General features: G+C 35.8%; 1 pseudogene; it reads left to right on the top strand.

The window, feature by feature from the left end:
* The first annotated feature begins 3,392 nt into the window (after nucleotides 1–3,392).
* LOC120155991 lies at nucleotides 3,393–4,854 on the top strand (annotated as a pseudogene).
* The last annotated feature ends 12,727 nt before the right edge of the window (nucleotides 4,855–17,581 follow it).

Below are 17,581 nucleotides of genomic sequence, written 5' to 3'. Positions count from 1 at the left end.
TGATAAATCGGATACTTCCCCATGAAACAATTCATCGTTTATGCGCTACATTGCCTCCACATATGACCCAAAATGTGGCTACGCCCGGGTGGAAGTGAACGCCCAATCGCAAGTTTACGGTAAGAGATTGGCCTATGAGATTCGAACAGGAGGCTATGCTGCTGTTGGGGATAAACTTTGGCCTGTAATTGCGAAGTTTCGGGGGCTGTCGAGGGTAAAGGTGTTCTTATGGTTGATGGCTAGTGACAGACTACTGACTAATAAGGAGCGTCAACGGAGACACATCAGCGGTTCTGGAAATTGTGGTGTTTGCGATTTAGAGGAAGAGTCCATAAATCACCTGTTTCGGAGTTGACCGGCTGCTTTGGAAGTTTGTAAGCGTTTAATACGGCCAAGTAAGTTAGCTGATTTCTTCTTCGATGAATATTCGAGACTGGTTGATCATGAATCTTACGGGTCCACATTCGTTTGTGATTGATGCCACGGATTGGGATTTTTTATTTGGAGCGATTTTATGGAATCTGTGGAAACAAGAATTTTTCTGTGTTTGACAGTTCACGACTGGGTTCATGCTCCATTCTTGATCAGAGTAGGTGTATGTAGGAGGGCATTAGATTTAGTATGTCTACTGTGTGAAATGTGACTGTTCGTTGCCAATTCACCATTCTTGATCAGAGTAGGTGTATGATAATAATAATAAAAAAAGTCGAAATCTCAAATGTTACAGAATTTTAGAGATTGTGGTGGTGGGCCACCGGCTCCGTCGGTAAAAGAAAAATAGCAATAAGCAATATGAGCCCGTGACCGACCACGTCGTCTTATCACAACAACAACAACAACAAAACTCTATTCTCATATGCAATAGGGTAAGGGGGAGGTAGAGTAGTAGGCTGCCCCTAACGCATGGTTAAGAACAGCTTCCGTGGAAGACCTCCGGCAGTCAGAAAATTAAAAATAAAGATAAAATACAATGCATGTATAAATAAATAAGTAAATAAATATTTGAACAGTCTTCATATACAATCTTCATATGCGCGTCATATAATGGGAAGTAATCCTTGCTAATAAATCCCTACATAATAATCTCAGCATATAGACAGAAACCTAAGACCCGACTAAAATTAAAGAGAGGAAACATAAAGAGAATGATACACAGAAGTTGAACGATAGCAAGCTACGAGAATTAATAAAGTTAAATGGGTTAAAACCTAAACTAAGGCAACATTAATCCGCTACCCTAGTTCTAAGCCTTCATTAATTCCAATGACAGAAACGTATAAAAAATAGAAGTCATGAGAATTACTATAAAGACATTAAAAGAAGACAGAAATGCTACACCCTATGGATGTGACCCGCACTAATCGACTATCCTGGTCTTAAGTCTCCATAATTTCCTATCAGAGGTCATGTCCTCAATAAGGGCTAAATCCTTCAAATCAGATCTTAAGCAGTCTTCTCACTTCCGCCTTGGTCGTCCTCTCCTTCTGGCACCGTCGACTGTAATCGACTCTACCCTCCTGACCGCATCCGACGGGTGTCGCCTAAGGACATGCCCAAACCACCGTAGTCTTCCCTCTCTCAATTTTTCGGATACAGGCACCACCCCCAAAGACATCCTAATAATAGAGTTTGGTGTCATCTTATCATCATGCGAAAACTTATATTTTGGAAAGGACAAAAGGCATTCACGAGCTTAACAATTCATCCACTTTTTTCTTTTGTTCTGAATATGCCCTCCATTCATCCCCTACTTTCAATCCTACCACACACCAATTCATAAGCAAAAGCAACCACTCCAACATCATATTTCCAGGAGAAGCCATGTTAAATTAACTATGTTCGTGTTTAACACATTCAATACCATTTTGAGTTCACATTATTTGTGTAATGAGGAAGAGACGAGGCAGTTGGGTTTTTGAAAGTTTTAAAATCATTTTTATTTTAGATATATTTCTTAAAAATTTATTTATTTTTTCTAAAATTTTATAGATTCGTCCTTATAAAAAAATTTGCAGTCGTCTCTACTCTCTCAGTCCAAATGAAAGAAGGTTTGAAGTAACTAGCTTTCAAGTAGAGTTTTAACGAACTTTTTTTTACAAAAGAACCAAACTTGAATATCAAACAATTATAATAAATTTAAGGATAAATTATGCATTTAGTCATCAAACTATCAGTTAGATTTTGTTTTAGTCACTTAACTATTTGTTTCAAAACCATTAGGCCTATAAATGAATTGAACGTTCAAAGAACTGTTCGGTGGTAATTTCATTTATGTTCATTTATTTATTAAACGAACGAACACGAACAAGGTTTTATGTTTGTTTAAATGAACGAATATGAACAAAGGGCTTATTCGTTCATTTACGTTCGTGAACGTTCAATAATTGTTCGTTTATGTTTGTTTGTTTTAATTAAGACTTAATAAATTTTAACCTTAAACCTATTAATATTTTAAAACCCAATTAATTATAAACCCAAATAAAAAATTCTCATATATAAATTCAATTAATTTTATGTTTGTTTGTTTATGTTCGTTCACGTTCGTTTATGTCTGTTTATGTTCGTTCATTTTTGTTTGTTTACGTTCGTTCGTTTATCATTTTAACAAACGAACATGAACGAACACAAACAAGCTAAATTTCTTAATGAACGAACACAAATAAGAAATTTTGTTCGTTTAGTTGTTTGTGTTTTTTGATTGTTTGATTAAAGTTAAACGAACGAATATGAACATACCCTCGTTCCTATTTGTTCGGTTCATTTACAGGCCTTCTCACCATTAAAAAAATAAATATAATCGTTGATGTATTATTTTTCTTTATTTTTTCAATGATAATGTGACATTATCTTATTATGACATGTCAAAATCACTGTTAATTTTTTAATAGTAAGTGATCAAAACATAACTAAAACTTAAATTTAGGTATGATTTTTTTATCAACAAACCAGAATGATAACTAAATGACATAATTTAACCTAAATTTAAAATCTATTCAATATGCAAAAAGCTTTTAAGAGAAAAAAATTCACTCGAATTTGAATTTGAGATCTAATGTCAACTAAAATGCTATTCAAACTGAAGGTTTTTTTTTATCACTAACAAGTTAATACTTCTTCTTCTAGGCTTGTTGGTCGCTTTATTTTGTTCTGCGTTGCATTACTGTGGGTCCTTTCTAAGCAATTACTACACATCATTGTGCATACTGACAGTTTTTGCGGCCTATTCTTTGGTCCATTTTGTACCCACATTATCTCCCATATAAATATATTTTATATCCCTAACAGACATACCCAATGGCATGCTTCACAATTACCAGGCTATTTTGGTCATTCAAAAGCACACTATTTGCATGTATAAAATGTCTTACTCCCCTCTCATATCTAATGCAACAACTCGCTACATCCTTGAGGTCCTAGCTCTGAAAGTATGGACTTCACTGCCACTATCCTGTTTCTAGCTCTTCTTATCTCATCCACCAAGGCTTTAGACCCTTGCGGCTCTCAGCCGGATGGCTCGGACCTCTCGGTCATCCCTATATACGGCAAATGTTCACCGTTCAACCCGCCAAAACCGGACTCATGGCTCAACACGGTTATAAACATGGCCTCAAAAGACCCTGACAGGGTCAAATACTTGTCGACCCTCGTGGCACAAAAGACCACTGCGGTTCCAATTGCTTCGGGCCAACAACTTCTTAACATCGGAAACTATGTCGTCCGAGTTAAGATTGGCACTCCCGGTCAGCTCATGTTCATGGTGTTGGACACTAGTAATGATGTGGCTTGGGTCCCTTGCTCCGGCTGCACCGGGTGCTCGGCCACCACTTTCTCACCCAACACTTCGACGAGCTACGGTTTGTTGGATTGCTCACTGCCACAATGCACGCATGTCCGTGGGCTCTCGTGCCCGGCGACAGGGACGGCGGTTTGCTCTTTTAACCAATCTTACGGTGGAGATTCATCCTTTTCGGCCCAGTTGGTTCGAGATGCCTTACGATTAGCAAACGATATTGTCCCAGATTTTGCTCTCGGATGTATAAACAGCGTATCCGGTGGGTCAATCCCACCCCAAGGCCTATTGGGTTTGGGTCGGGGGCCGATGTCATTGGTTTCGCAATCTGGGGAACTATATTATGGTGTTTTTTCGTATTGTTTACCCAGTTTCAAGTCCTACTACTTTTAGGGTTCTCTCAAACTCGGGCCAGTGGGTCAACCCAAGAATATTCGAACTACCCCGCTCCTAAAAAGCCCACATCGACCCTCGCTTTACTACGTTAACCTAACAGGAGTTAGTGTCGGTCAAGTTCAAGTCTCTATCGCCTCAGAATACCTAGCATTTAACCCGACAACCGGGGCAGGTACCATTATCGATTCGGGTACGGTTGTAACCTGATTCGTCCAACCCGTTTACAACGCAATCCGAGACGAGTTTGTGAAGCATGTGAAAGGCCCATTTACAACAATAGGAGTATTCGACACATGCTTTGATGCCACAGCAGAAGCACAGGCACCTTTAATAACATTACATTTTGAAGGCTTTTCGATGACATTGCCGATGGAAAACAGCTTCTTGCACACCAGTGCCGGAAATCGGGCTTGCTTGGCTATGGCAGCTGTTCCGAACAACGTGAACACCGGCATGAATGTGGTAGCCAATTTGCAGCAGCAGAACCATAGGATTTTGTTCGATGTGATCAATTCTCGCTTGGGAATTGCTCGTGAAGCTTGCAACTAAGTCTCTTGGTTATCTTTATTTCATTTTCTCTTTCGTTGCCTTCTTTGTTGTTATGGCTAAGCTTTTTAATGTTTTTATTAGATAAAATAGGTTTAGTTAATAAACATGACGAAAGTCAATATCTTTCTACTGTGAAAAAGGAATGGAAATGGCAAAAGCTATGTTTTTAGTGTAGTAGATCGATTTTTTTTTTTTGAATGAGTAATTGGACCTAATGCTCCTAAATCAATAAAAATTGATGGTTTAGATTAAAAGTTGAAAATAAAGAAATTTTTAATAAAAAAAGAAGTGAATAATCACAACTATCAGTATAAAAGATTTTAAATCAACCTAAAACATTTTTATGGTTGAGTAATTACATGATTTTTTATGATGAACGTAATGCCATAATCATTTCTATATAAATAATTAATTTAAAAATTATTATGATTTTATTTTGGGAAAATTGAGATTTTTCTTTTTATAAATTTGAAGTTTAATTTGAATTGGGGTTGCCATCGACCTTTGGAGTCACCATCGACATTTGGATTAGGTAGGTTGAACACAAAAAAATGTATTTTAAAACAATTTTAAGAAAAAATCATTTAAAAAGACAAATTAGTTCGCGTATTACCATAAATTCGTTTTTAAAAGGTTCGGGAGTCGATTACGCGTGAAGAATGGTAAGCACCTCCACAATTCCCATAATTAGTACATTTGATTATACGTTGTCTAAAATGGTGGAATTTTAAAAATTTGAAATTTAAATAACGATTCTTTTATTTTTGTGAATTAAAAAAAATGAGTGAACATCTTTTTAAAATAATTGACTAAATGAAAATATTTTAATTCACTCGAATTTATTGAGGAAGGATGTTCCCTTACTAAATGGATTAACAAAAATTGAAATCCAATTATTTTGGACGTAATTTCGTTAACCCGCGACGTGAGACAATATTGCCTTTAATTATTTTTAAAAACGAGAAAACAAATACATGATTTATGAATGCATCATTTATAAATGTCATGTACATGATGGATAAAATTTCTATCATAATTGTCGCGACCGTCTTTCGATTGGGCCCCAGAATTGGCTTCGACTTGGATTAAACGGATTGGAGTCGCCACCGACCACTTTAAAATGAATTTAGGTGGGTCGGACACCACCTTACCTGATCTGCGTTGTACCAGAAACGTATCGAGTTCGGGAGTCGGTTACGGTCAAGGAAGGATTAGCACCCTTGAACCGCCCTTTCGGTACCAATTAATTCACCGGTTGTCTTTAATTACGAAAATTGAAATTTAAATTAAGATTTAAAATATTCGATTCAAATTACTTACCTTTGATTGATTGATGTTATTACTAAAAATATTCAAAAAAGAAATATCAAAAAAAAATAATGATAATTAATTAATAAGCAAATCAAAGGAAAAAAATATTAGAATAAAAATGTGACAAAAGAAGCAAATGTTAGATTTCAAAAAAAAAATGAAAACAATATGTAAAAATAATAATAATAATAATAAACATAATAAAAAGAGAAGGAAATCAATAATAATAATGATAAGAAATAAATTAAAAATAAAATAAAATGAAATAAAATGAAAAACGGGATAAAAATGTTAACAAGGACTAAAATGAAATAATTTAAAATATTATGACCAACATGAAACATATGCAATTATGATAAAATAAACCACTAGTGACTGAAATATAACTATTGAAAGATGCACGCCTGAAATAGAAAATTAAAACTTCATTCAGTGACTAAACAAAAACATTACAGGGAATGAAGGACCAAATGTGCGGTTTTCCCCCAAATTCTTGAAAACACGGGTGATAGAGGCCAAACGGCGTCGTTTCGTTTGGTAGCAAAACGGCACCGTTTTCTATTCGAATATTTAAGCCCGAAAAAGGCTTTTTCCTTTGCATTCTCTTCATTTCTTCTTTGCTTCCAGAAAAGAGAAGGGGATAGAGAGTTCAGACTCTCTCAACTTCCCTTTATCGGGGAAAAGAGCCAAAGCGGAGCTACGGCGGCGCACGACGGCGCCGGTGGCCGGAACTAACCCAAACGCACCCAAAAGACGCCCTCTCTCACCCTTGACCTGAAAACCAAGTTAGTTTCGCCAAAAAATGTCCCTAGACGTGTAGATCTAGGAAATTCCTTTTTGGAAAAAACCCGCGTCGCCGGTGACTTTTGGCGTTCCCGTTGCTTCGCACGGTGGTGATCTCTCTTTTTCTCGCTCTGGTTTTATTTTGGTTTATTTTGATGATTATATGTTGATCTCTCGATGATGGGTATGATGTTTTGTTTACTGTTTTCTGGTTATGGGCTTCGGTTGTATTGGCTCGTTGTTTGCTTGATTGACTATCTAGTTCTGTTGGTTTATTGTGTTGCTCCGTCCTTGGTTCTCGGTCGTTTCGACTGTTCTGGGTGTACTCACAGTGGCTTGATGATGATCTGGTTCGTGGGTTGTGTATTGTGGTTCTTGGTTCTCGATGACTCTCTGTTGTGTGGGTATTTTCTGTTGGCCGTGTTTCCTCCTCTTGGTTTACTGTACTGTTGATGTCCTCTTGGTGATGGTCGGTTTACTGTTTGGCTGTTTCCCCCCCTGAGTACCGTGGCTTGGTGGGTATTTATACCCACCACTGATGCTATCTGTTCTGCCCTCTACGGGATATTTCCGGTGATGACGGGGTCGTTCCCGTACCTTTCGGGCCTATCATTGCTTCACGTGGTCGGGAATCCCGGGATGGTGCAGTCCCGGTTTTCCCGGCCGGCCGGTTCTCCTCTTTGACTGGGTAACTCCCCATGCGGCGCCTGTTGCTTGGATGTGTAAACCCTAATTTGTAGGGTTTCGGCTGGTTCAGGCCCCAAACATATTAGACCCGAACAGTGGACTTCTCATAGACCCCATCTTGGACCTGGACCACAAAACAGAATAAATGAAATAAAATGAATAAAATAAATAAAATGAAAAGAAATAATAATAATAATAATACTAATAATAATATAGACTATATAATATATGTATCTCAAAAAATATATTTTTTAAACTATATATTATATTTAAAAACGTTTTCAAAACTATATACCATATAGTTTTCAAAAATGATTTTAAAAATATTATATAAGTTTTCCAAAATATTTTTAAAACTATATATTATATAAATTTTTCAAAAATGTTTTTTTTAAAACTATACATTATATTTTCAAAATGATTTCAAAAATATATGTTATATAATTTTCAAAATGTTTTAAAACTTATATATTGTATATAAGTTTTCAAAAACGTTTTAAACAAACTATATTATATATATATTTTCGGAAACCGTTTTTTGAAAACTATATGTTATATTTTTTAAAAACACTTTCAAAAATTATACTATATTATCGTATATATGCCTATAATAAATAAAAATAAAAAACTCAAATTCGGGTGAAAATGAGTGTCTACAGCTGCCCCTCTTTGTCCTTTTTCGTGGAACGAAAAATAGGACAAAGATAAAAAGACACAAATTTTCGCTCGGTAGAGTTGAAGAATAACTCCCTGTCGAATTGAGCTGCGGATGACCCCTCCGTCGCGAAGTCGAGTCCATCTCGAAATAATAGAGTTACAGCCGTAGTTCGGGATTGGAATGTGGCTTCTCGTTTGTAGTCCGCATTAGAAAATATTCGACTGGAAAGTAATTCTTTCACTCCACCATGTGGTTGACAGGCCCTCGAGCTGAATGAAATCGAACTCGACAATTTTATTGATAGATAGCCCTTCTTGCCTTGGGCTATGCTATAAATGATATGCCCTCGAAGCTGAGTGTAATCGAACTCGGGGGTCTTTGGCAGATAGCCCTTCTCGACTTGGATATCCTTCGTCGTGAAGTTGAAATCCAATCTAAAGATGAATGTTGCTGGTGAGCACGATTCCCTTCGTCGTGAACTTGAAACTGTGGATTGCCCCTTCGTCGTTAAGCTGAGCCTGGAATTGGATATCCTTCCTCGTGAAGTTGAAATCCAAGTAAGTTGTATTGTTCCAAGTCCAATATCCTCCGCCGTGAAGTTGAAATTGGCTCTGGAACTAGAAAATTGTTTATTGACAACCAGTCGTCCCTTCGTTGTGAAGTTGAACTTGTGTTGCCTCGAGTCCAATATCCTTCGCAGTGAAGTTGAAATTGGCTCTGAGTTTAGGAAATTGTTTATTGACAACCAGCGGTCCCTTCGTCGTGAAGTTGAACTTGCGTTGTCTGGAGTCCAATATCCTTCGTTGTGAAGTTGAAATTGGCTCTGAAATTGGGAAATTGTTTATTGACAACCAGCGGTCCCTTCGTCGTGAAGTTGAACTTGCGTTGTCTGGAGTCCAATATCCTTCGTTGTGAAGTTGAAATTGGCTCTGAAATTGAGAAGTTGTTTATTGAAAACCAGCGGTCCCTTCGTCGTGAAGTTGAACTTGCGTTGTCTGGAGTCCAATATCCTTCGTGGTGAAGTTGAAATTGGCTCTGAAATTGGGAAATTGTTTATTGACAACCAGCGGTCCCTTCATCGTGAAGTTGAACTTGCGTTGTCTGGAGTCCAATATCCTTCGTTGTGAAGTTGAAATTGGCTCTGAAATTGAGAAGTTGTTTATTGACAACCAGCGGTCCCTTCATCGTGAAGTTGAACTTGCATTGTCTGGGGTCCAATATCCTTCGTTGTGAAGTTGAAATTGGCTCTGAAATTGAGAAGTTGGTTATTGACAACCAGCGGTCCCTTCGTCATGAAGTTGAACTTGCATTGTCTGGAGTCCAATATCCTTCGTGGTGAAGTTGAAATTGGCTCTGAAATTGGGAAATTGTTTATTGACAACCAGCGGTCCCTTCGTCGTGAAGTTGAACTTGCGTTGTCTGGAGTCCAATATCCTTCGTTGTGAAGTTGAAATTGGCTCTGAAATTGAGAAGTTGTTTATTGACAACCAGCGGTCCCTTCGTCGTGAAGTTGAACTTGCGTTGTCTGGGGTCCAATATCCTTCGTTGTGAAGTTGAAATTGGCTCTGAAATTGAGAAGTTGGTTATTGACAACCAGCGGTCCCTTCGTCATGAAGTTGAACTTGCGTTGTCTGGAGTCCAATATCCTTCGTGGTGAAGTTGAAATTGGCTCTGAAATTGGGAAATTGTTTATTGACAACCAGCGGTCCCTTCGTCGTGAAGTTGAACTTGCATTGTCTGGAGTCCAATATCCTTCGTTGTGAAGTTGAAATTGGCTCTGAAATTGAGAAGTTGTTTATTGACAACCAGCGGTCCCTTCGTCGTGAAGTTGAACTTGCGTTGTCTGGGGTCCAATATTCTTCGTTGTGAAGTTGAAATTGGCTCTGAAATTGAGAAGTTGGTTATTGACAACCAGCGGTCCCTTCGTCGTGAAGTTGAACTTGCGTTGTCTGGAGTCCAATATCCTTCGTGGTGAAGTTGAAATTTACTCTCGAGCAAATTATGAGTTCGAGAGAAAATTTTCAATCTGTCGAGTTGGTCGAAGTGTAGCTTCTTGCTGCCGAGCTAAGCAACCACCATCGTTCTTTAAAGATGCTTACGAATCAAGTATCCTTGACTCTAAAAGCTGCAAAAATCATGTATGCTAAAATGAGGAATGTGATGCACCTAAGTATGTCTAAGATGCATGCAACATGAATGAATTATGTGTTATCTCTTCGTGCTTTGTCTGCCAATCTGGTCCATGGAATCGATCGTGCCCCATTTGCTTCTCGAGCTTGGGCTTTACAGACATTTCATATCTGAGATTGTTCTGTTTGAAAATGTTTTTATCATTTTTCTTGTTTCAGGAGAGAAAATGATAAAAATGCTGTAAAATATTATTCGCAATTGAATCAAGTTATAAACGTGAGTTCAAAGAATATCAGAGGAATCAATAGCTCTTTTAACGTTTTCAGAGTTACAGCTCTTGGACCAGTGTCAAATGGATGGGTTGGCTTTAGCTTGGCCTCCTTTATAAGGTTTTGGAAAAAAAAATGTCATTTTTTTTTAAATATCGCAACATGCTTTGGCACTTCAATTGGGTGCGGACAAAATGACACAACTAGCATGATCACTTACTAGACCTTTTATTTCAGTCCTCTGAAATCTTCTATTTGTTCAAGCTTTGTAGGCTCCTCTAACAAAGGCAGTGCAAAAACATCGGTCTAAAAATGAAATTCTTGAGTGCTCGTGTGTAGTTGACTATAACAGGTGTTCCTTAACTCCCTTAGTCCATTTTACCGAAAATTTCTTGCTTAGATAAATTTGATTTAATTTGTCGTTATCAGACTAGCTGAATCCATAAAGCCGGGGCGTTTAACCAATTGCTTTAGAGGGACAACTTAATATTATAATCACAGTTATCAAGTTAACTGAAGGGTTCATCTCATCACAGAGTCTTCAGCCTGACAAGAGCAGTGGAGCAAACACCGAATTGCCAAGTGTCCGAGCAATGTCATGGTTTGAACGTAATCTACTCATAAGGCCAGGGCTTTCAAGTTTCCTCTATAACCAATTGCCTTAGCGGAATAGCTCAGTTTTTACGGATTTAATTTCTTAAGATTATCAAGAAGAACCTGTCATAGTCTAGGTGTTTTTTGAAAGTCAAGGAATCTCATCTTTAGAGTTCAATTTTCAAACAACTGACCTAAACTGGATTCACCTACTCAACTCTTTCATTTGTAAAGATCATCATCGTCATTGAACGTCCTAAATAAAAAGCATAGTAATGGTCATATGCAAATGATGCCCCATGTTGTCCGCACCTTATGAAAGGAAAATGTTATATTGGTTAATTACAAGAGCAGGGTACGGTGTTTGAGTGTATATTCTGGGTAAAGTCAAAGTCCTTGTTTTAAACTGCGTCAAAGATCTGTAACTTTGAACCACTTACAGAGTTTCTTAATTCATATGATATTCAAAGAATTGCAAGTTTTCAAATGTGATTCATTGCTTATCATCTTTAAAGTAACATAAATTTATTCAAAAGTCCTTACAAAAACTTAAGAAATAATGAAAAAATAGATTCAAACAGAATGCCTCAAATGATGAAATGATCTTCCTCACTTGGATGCCCCCAAATTGTTGAAGTTGATCCGATTCTTGTTACGTATTTTCTGTATGATTCTCTTGATTGTGGAGTAATTCTCGATAGTGCGCCCTGGGACTCCGCTATGATTTTCGCAACGAGCGTTCTCATCATACTATCTGGGGTACGAGGCTTCATGGATTTCCCTGGATATGGTGACACCACATGTGTGTGTTAAAAAGTTATTTGTAGAGCTCTTTGTAGGTCATGGGAATAGGGTCGAAATGTTCCCATTTTTGATGAAACATGTGAAGATAATTAATGTGAATGTAAAGAAATGAACAAAATGCAAAATGTTTAAATGCATGATGCATGAAATGTCCGAGGCATTGATCCGAAAAATGTGCCTATTATTCTGAATAATCCTTACTGGGGACAAAAATGTTACGTCTGAAGAGACAAAAAACTTTTTGATGGTATAGATCCCGCACAGTCTCTGGAAAGTTGATTCGTCTTCCGCTTTTTCACCGGTTGAATATCCTGTCGAACCATTCCGACTCCTTTGGCTAAACTTGTGCGGGTGATAGTTGCTTGCCCCAAAAAATGTCTCGAATGACTGCATCTCCGGCCTTCACTCTATGCCGAGCTCGTTCCAAACGAAAGTGCCATTGGAGCCCTCCATCCGAAGTTTGTCGACTTATTTTTGGAATTCATCAATAATGGTCTCCAGCTTAGCTAGGGTTTCACCATCTTGTTCTCGTAATTTTCGAAAGGACTCTCCGGGTCAGTAACTATTTCCTCGTCTTGCCCCTGAAACCTTTGCCTCTAAGTATTCTTTGATACCGGTTGGACTTCTGAGCTTTTTATCTCTTTGTATTATAACCCCTTTGTCCATTAATGCAGATTATTTACATTTAACAAACACATTTTTGGTGGATCAACACCTCGTTTTAATGATGCGAATGATAAAAAAATGCCAAAAAAATGAAAGGAGAAAAAAAAAGTTAGTGAGATAATGATGATAAAAAAAATGATAAAAATGAAAAGTCTTACCACACATGATATCTACCCCACATGCTTATTATTCCTACCCGGACATGATCTCTATCCCGCATGCTAATTTTAAACAAATCATAACCGCATATTTGTCTAATTCGCATGCTTTAAACATAAAGTAAAGCAGGAAACAAAGCAACCTAGGGTTTGAAATGAGGCTTTGGGGTGAGCTCTAATTCCTTGTATTCTCCCGGTTTAGGTTCTAAAAAACGGTACTCGAGTTCTCCTTGCCGGTGTCCCCTTGGGCTTACCAGACCCTTAGTCCTAAACCCATCACAGGCTTGTGTGGACTAAGTTAAACTCGAGGGGACACATTCCCTTATGCCCGCACGGTGAATAAATTCACACGAAGACATAAGGTATATGAATCCCGAAGGCTACTTGCTAGGCATATGCGGTGAATAAATTCACACGAATGCGTCGCTTTCACCCCCACTTAAAAGGGTTCGGAGCTCGGGTATAGAGCCTGAGATGACAATTTTGAAAAAATCTGAAATCATTAAAAAACGTCAGTACAACTATTTATTTGAAAAATAATCAAAGATAAATAATTGGAATCGAATAAATAAATTAAAATTAAAATTTACCATTTTCGCATAAAAAGACAACCGAAAATTAATTTCGGCCTGACTCACTTACCTGTCCCCAGCGGAGTCGCCAAGCTGTCGCGACCGTCTTTCGGTTGGGCCCCAGAATTGGCTTCGACTTGGATTAAACGGATTGGAGTCGCCATCGACCACTTTAAAACGAATTTAGGTGGGTCGGACACCACCTTACCTGATCTGCGTTGTACAAGAAACGTATCGAGTTCGGGAGTCGGTTACGGTCAAGGAAGGATTAGCACCCTTGAACCGCCCTTTCGGTACCAATTAATTCACCGGTTGTCTTTAATTACGAAAATTGAAATTTAAATTAAGATTTAAAATATTCGATTCAAATTACTTACCTTTGATTGATTGATGTTATTACTAAAAATATTCAAAAAAGAAATATCAAAAAAAAAATAATGATAATTAATTAATAAGCAAATCAAAGGAAAAAAAATATTAGAATAAAAATGTGACAAAAGAAGCAAATGTTAGATTTCAAAAAAAAAAATGAAAACAATATGTAAAAATAATAATAATAATAATAAACATAATAAAAAGAGAAGGAAATCAATAATAATAATGATAAGAAATAAATTAAAAATAAAATAAAATGAAATAAAATGAAAAACGGGATAAAAATGTTAACAAGGATTAAAATGAAATAATTTAAAATATTATGACCAACATGAAACATATGCAATTATGATAAAATAAACCACTAGTGACTGAAATATAACTATTGAAAGATGCACGCCTGAAATAGAAAATTAAAACTTCATTCAATGACTAAACAAAAACATTACAGGGAATGAAGGACCAAATGTGCGGTTTTCCCCCAAATTCTTGAAAACACGGGTGATAGAGGCCAAACGGCGTCGTTTCGTTTGGTAGCAAAACGGCACCGTTTTCTGTTCGAATATTTAAGCCCGAAAAAGGCTTTTTCCTTTGCATTCTCTTCATTTCTTCTTTGCTTCCAGAAAAGAGAAGGGGAGAGAGAGTTCAGACTCTCTCAACTTCCCTTTATCGGGGAAAAGAGCCAAAGCGGAGCTACGGCGGCGCACGGCGGCGCCGGTGGCCGGAACTAACCCAAACGCACCCAAAAGACGCCCTCTCTTACCCTTGACCTGAAAACCAAGTTAGTTTCACCAAAAAACGTCCCTAGACGTGTAGATCTAGGAAATACCTTTTTGGAAAAAACCCGCGTCGCCGGTGACTTTTGGCGTTCCCGTTGCTTCGCACGGTGGTGATCTCTCTTTTTCTCGCTCTGGTTTTATTTTGGTTTATTTTGATGATTATATGTTGATCTCTCGATGATGGGTATGATGTTTTGTTTACTGTTTTCTGGTTATGGGCTTCGGTTGTATTGGCTCGTTGTTTGCTTGATTGACTATCTGGTTCTGTTGGTTTATTGTGTTGCTCCGTCCTTGGTTCTCGGTCGTTTCGACTATTCTGGGTGTACTCACAGTGGCTTGATGATGATCTGGTTCGTGGGTTGTGTATTGTGGTTCTTGGTTCTCGATGACTCTCTGTTGTGTGGGTATTTTCTGTTGGCCGTGTTTCCTCCTCTTGGTTTACTGTACTGTTGATGTCCTCTTGGTGATGGTCGGTTTACTGTTTGGCTGTCCCCCCCCCCTGAGTACCGTGGCTTGGTGGGTATTTATACCCACCACTGATGCTATCTGTTCTGCCCTCTACGGGATATTTCCGGTGATGACGGGGTCGTTCCCGTACCTTTCGGGCCTATCATTGCTTCACGTGGTCGAGAATCCCGGGATGGTGCAGTCCCGGTTTTCCCGACCGGCCGATTCTCCTCTTTGACTGGGTAACTCCCCATGCGGCGCCTGTTGCTTGGATGTGTAAACCCTAATTTGTAGGGTTTGGGCTGGTTCAGGCCCCAAACATATTGGACCCGAACAGTGGACTTCTCATAGACCCCATCTTGGACCTAGACCACAAAACAGAATAAATGAAATAAAATGAATAAAATAAATAAAATGAAAAGAAATAATAATAATAATAATACTAATAATAATATAGACTATATAATATATATATCTCAAAATATATATTTTTTAAACTATATATTATATTTAAAAACGTTTTCAAAACTATATACCATATAGTTTTCAAAAATGATTTTAAAAATATTATATAAGTTTTCCAAAATATTTTTAAAACTATATATATTATATAAATTTTTCAAAAATGTTTTTTTTTAAACTATACATTATATTTTCAAAATGATTTCAAAAATATATGTTATATAATTTTCAAAATGTTTTAAAACTTATATATTGTATATAAGTTTTCAAAAACGTTTTAAACAAACTATATTATATATATATTTTCGGAAACCGTTTTTTGAAAACTATATGTTATATTTTTTAAAAACACTTTCAAAAATTATACTATATTATCGTATATATGCCTATAATAAATAAAAATAAAAAACTCAAATTCGGGTGAAAATGAGTGTCTACAATAATAATGATACATGATAAAGAAAAGACGCAATCAATATTTATATTTATGAAAAATTAAAATTAATTTGCCTTAATACATCATATAATATAAATAACGGATAATACTAAAATCTATTTTATTCAAATAACCCTTGGAAGGGCACTCCAAATTTTTTAGAGTCTTCCATAAATTAGTCGAACAAACAACAAAAAGGCTTGAGAAAGTTTTAGAATACTAACGAATACATTTTTTTAATATATATATTTTACAAAATATTTATAATATAATAAGTGACATATCAAAATAAGGTGAATAATACTACAATATATATGTATAATATATAGCATATAAAATTTTATGGCATGAAAATCCTAAACATTTAGGGCATCAACGTAATCAAATTAAAAACCAATTAATATAAACACTATAAAAAATATTCCCACCAAATGATTAAAACCAATTGACCAAACACGGTAAAGAAGGATAATAAAAAAGGAAAGGCCTTGATCGAAAAGTGGTAATTAATTATCTATATCCTATAACTAGAATTAAGGTATAAATTAAAGAGTAAATTACGCGTTTAGTATCTAAAGTTTCACTTTTAGTATGTTTTAGCACCTAAACTTTTATTTTTTTATAAAATCATGCATAACATTTAATTTTTATTTCATTTTAGTATCCTATCGAGCTGCGCATGTTATGATAATTTTTAATATTTTTTAAACTTTCACATCAGCAATCAAATATTATTTTTAATTACTTTTATTCAACCAATAGGTTAGCTACTAGGCCTACAATGGTTGTTACTTTTTTACCACAAAATATATTTAACTTATACTACATTACCACTACAAAACAAGATATTTTAATTAAAACTAGGACTCAAACTTAGCTCAAACTTAGGACTTCTTCCCAATAAAAATTAGTGTTCAACCATTAAGCTAGTATATGAAATTGGTCATATATAATCAGTTTTATGCTTAATTTATATAATTTTTTAATTAAAGACTAAAATATTTAAACATATAAAACATTTTTTTAGTATAAACTATATAAAATATTAAATCATTAAAATAAAAATTATTTTTGAACTTCATAAATCCTATATTAATTTAATATTAATTACATAAATATAAAATTTAAATTATTCATGATAAAAATAATTTTTAATAGTTATTTAATTTTAATTTTATATTATATGATCATAAATAAATATTTTAAATTTAATTTTTAATATTGTTTAATATGGGTTTTTTTAAAAACATATATTTAATTTTTTATTCCAAAACAAAGTTAAAATAATTTAATTTATTTGGTTTATAATGAAAAAATATTTTTATATTTTAAAATATTTTAGTCTTTAATTAAACAAGCTGAATCAGAGAAGCTTTTTATTTCAAAGTTGATTGGGTTTTACCGGTTATTTTGACTCAGTTTTGAGGACGGTTGTGTTGAATTCTCTTTAAACGATTCCTTGGTTTCAAAGCTTACCTAGTAATTTTCTTGGTTCGTTAAGGAAAGCCGTTGAATGAAGCGATGAAGAAGAAGACAATGTTGATGAGTTTTGACCGATTATTTTGACCATTTAATAGCCAAGTCAACTGACTTAACACTTTACGTCAGCATTCTACTATCTTAATCATGTTTAACATGCCACTATTTTATTATAAATCGATAATATTAGTGATCAATTTGTAATTTTTAAGAGTTCAATGAAGAAAACAAAAATT

Source organism: Hibiscus syriacus, unplaced genomic scaffold (assembly GCF_006381635.1).
Source record: "Hibiscus syriacus cultivar Baekdansim isolate YM2019G1 unplaced genomic scaffold, ASM638163v2 tig00111210_pilon, whole genome shotgun sequence".
NCBI lineage: Eukaryota > Viridiplantae > Streptophyta > Magnoliopsida > Malvales > Malvaceae > Hibiscus > Hibiscus syriacus.
This window is presented reverse-complemented; position numbering and strand designations above follow the sequence as displayed.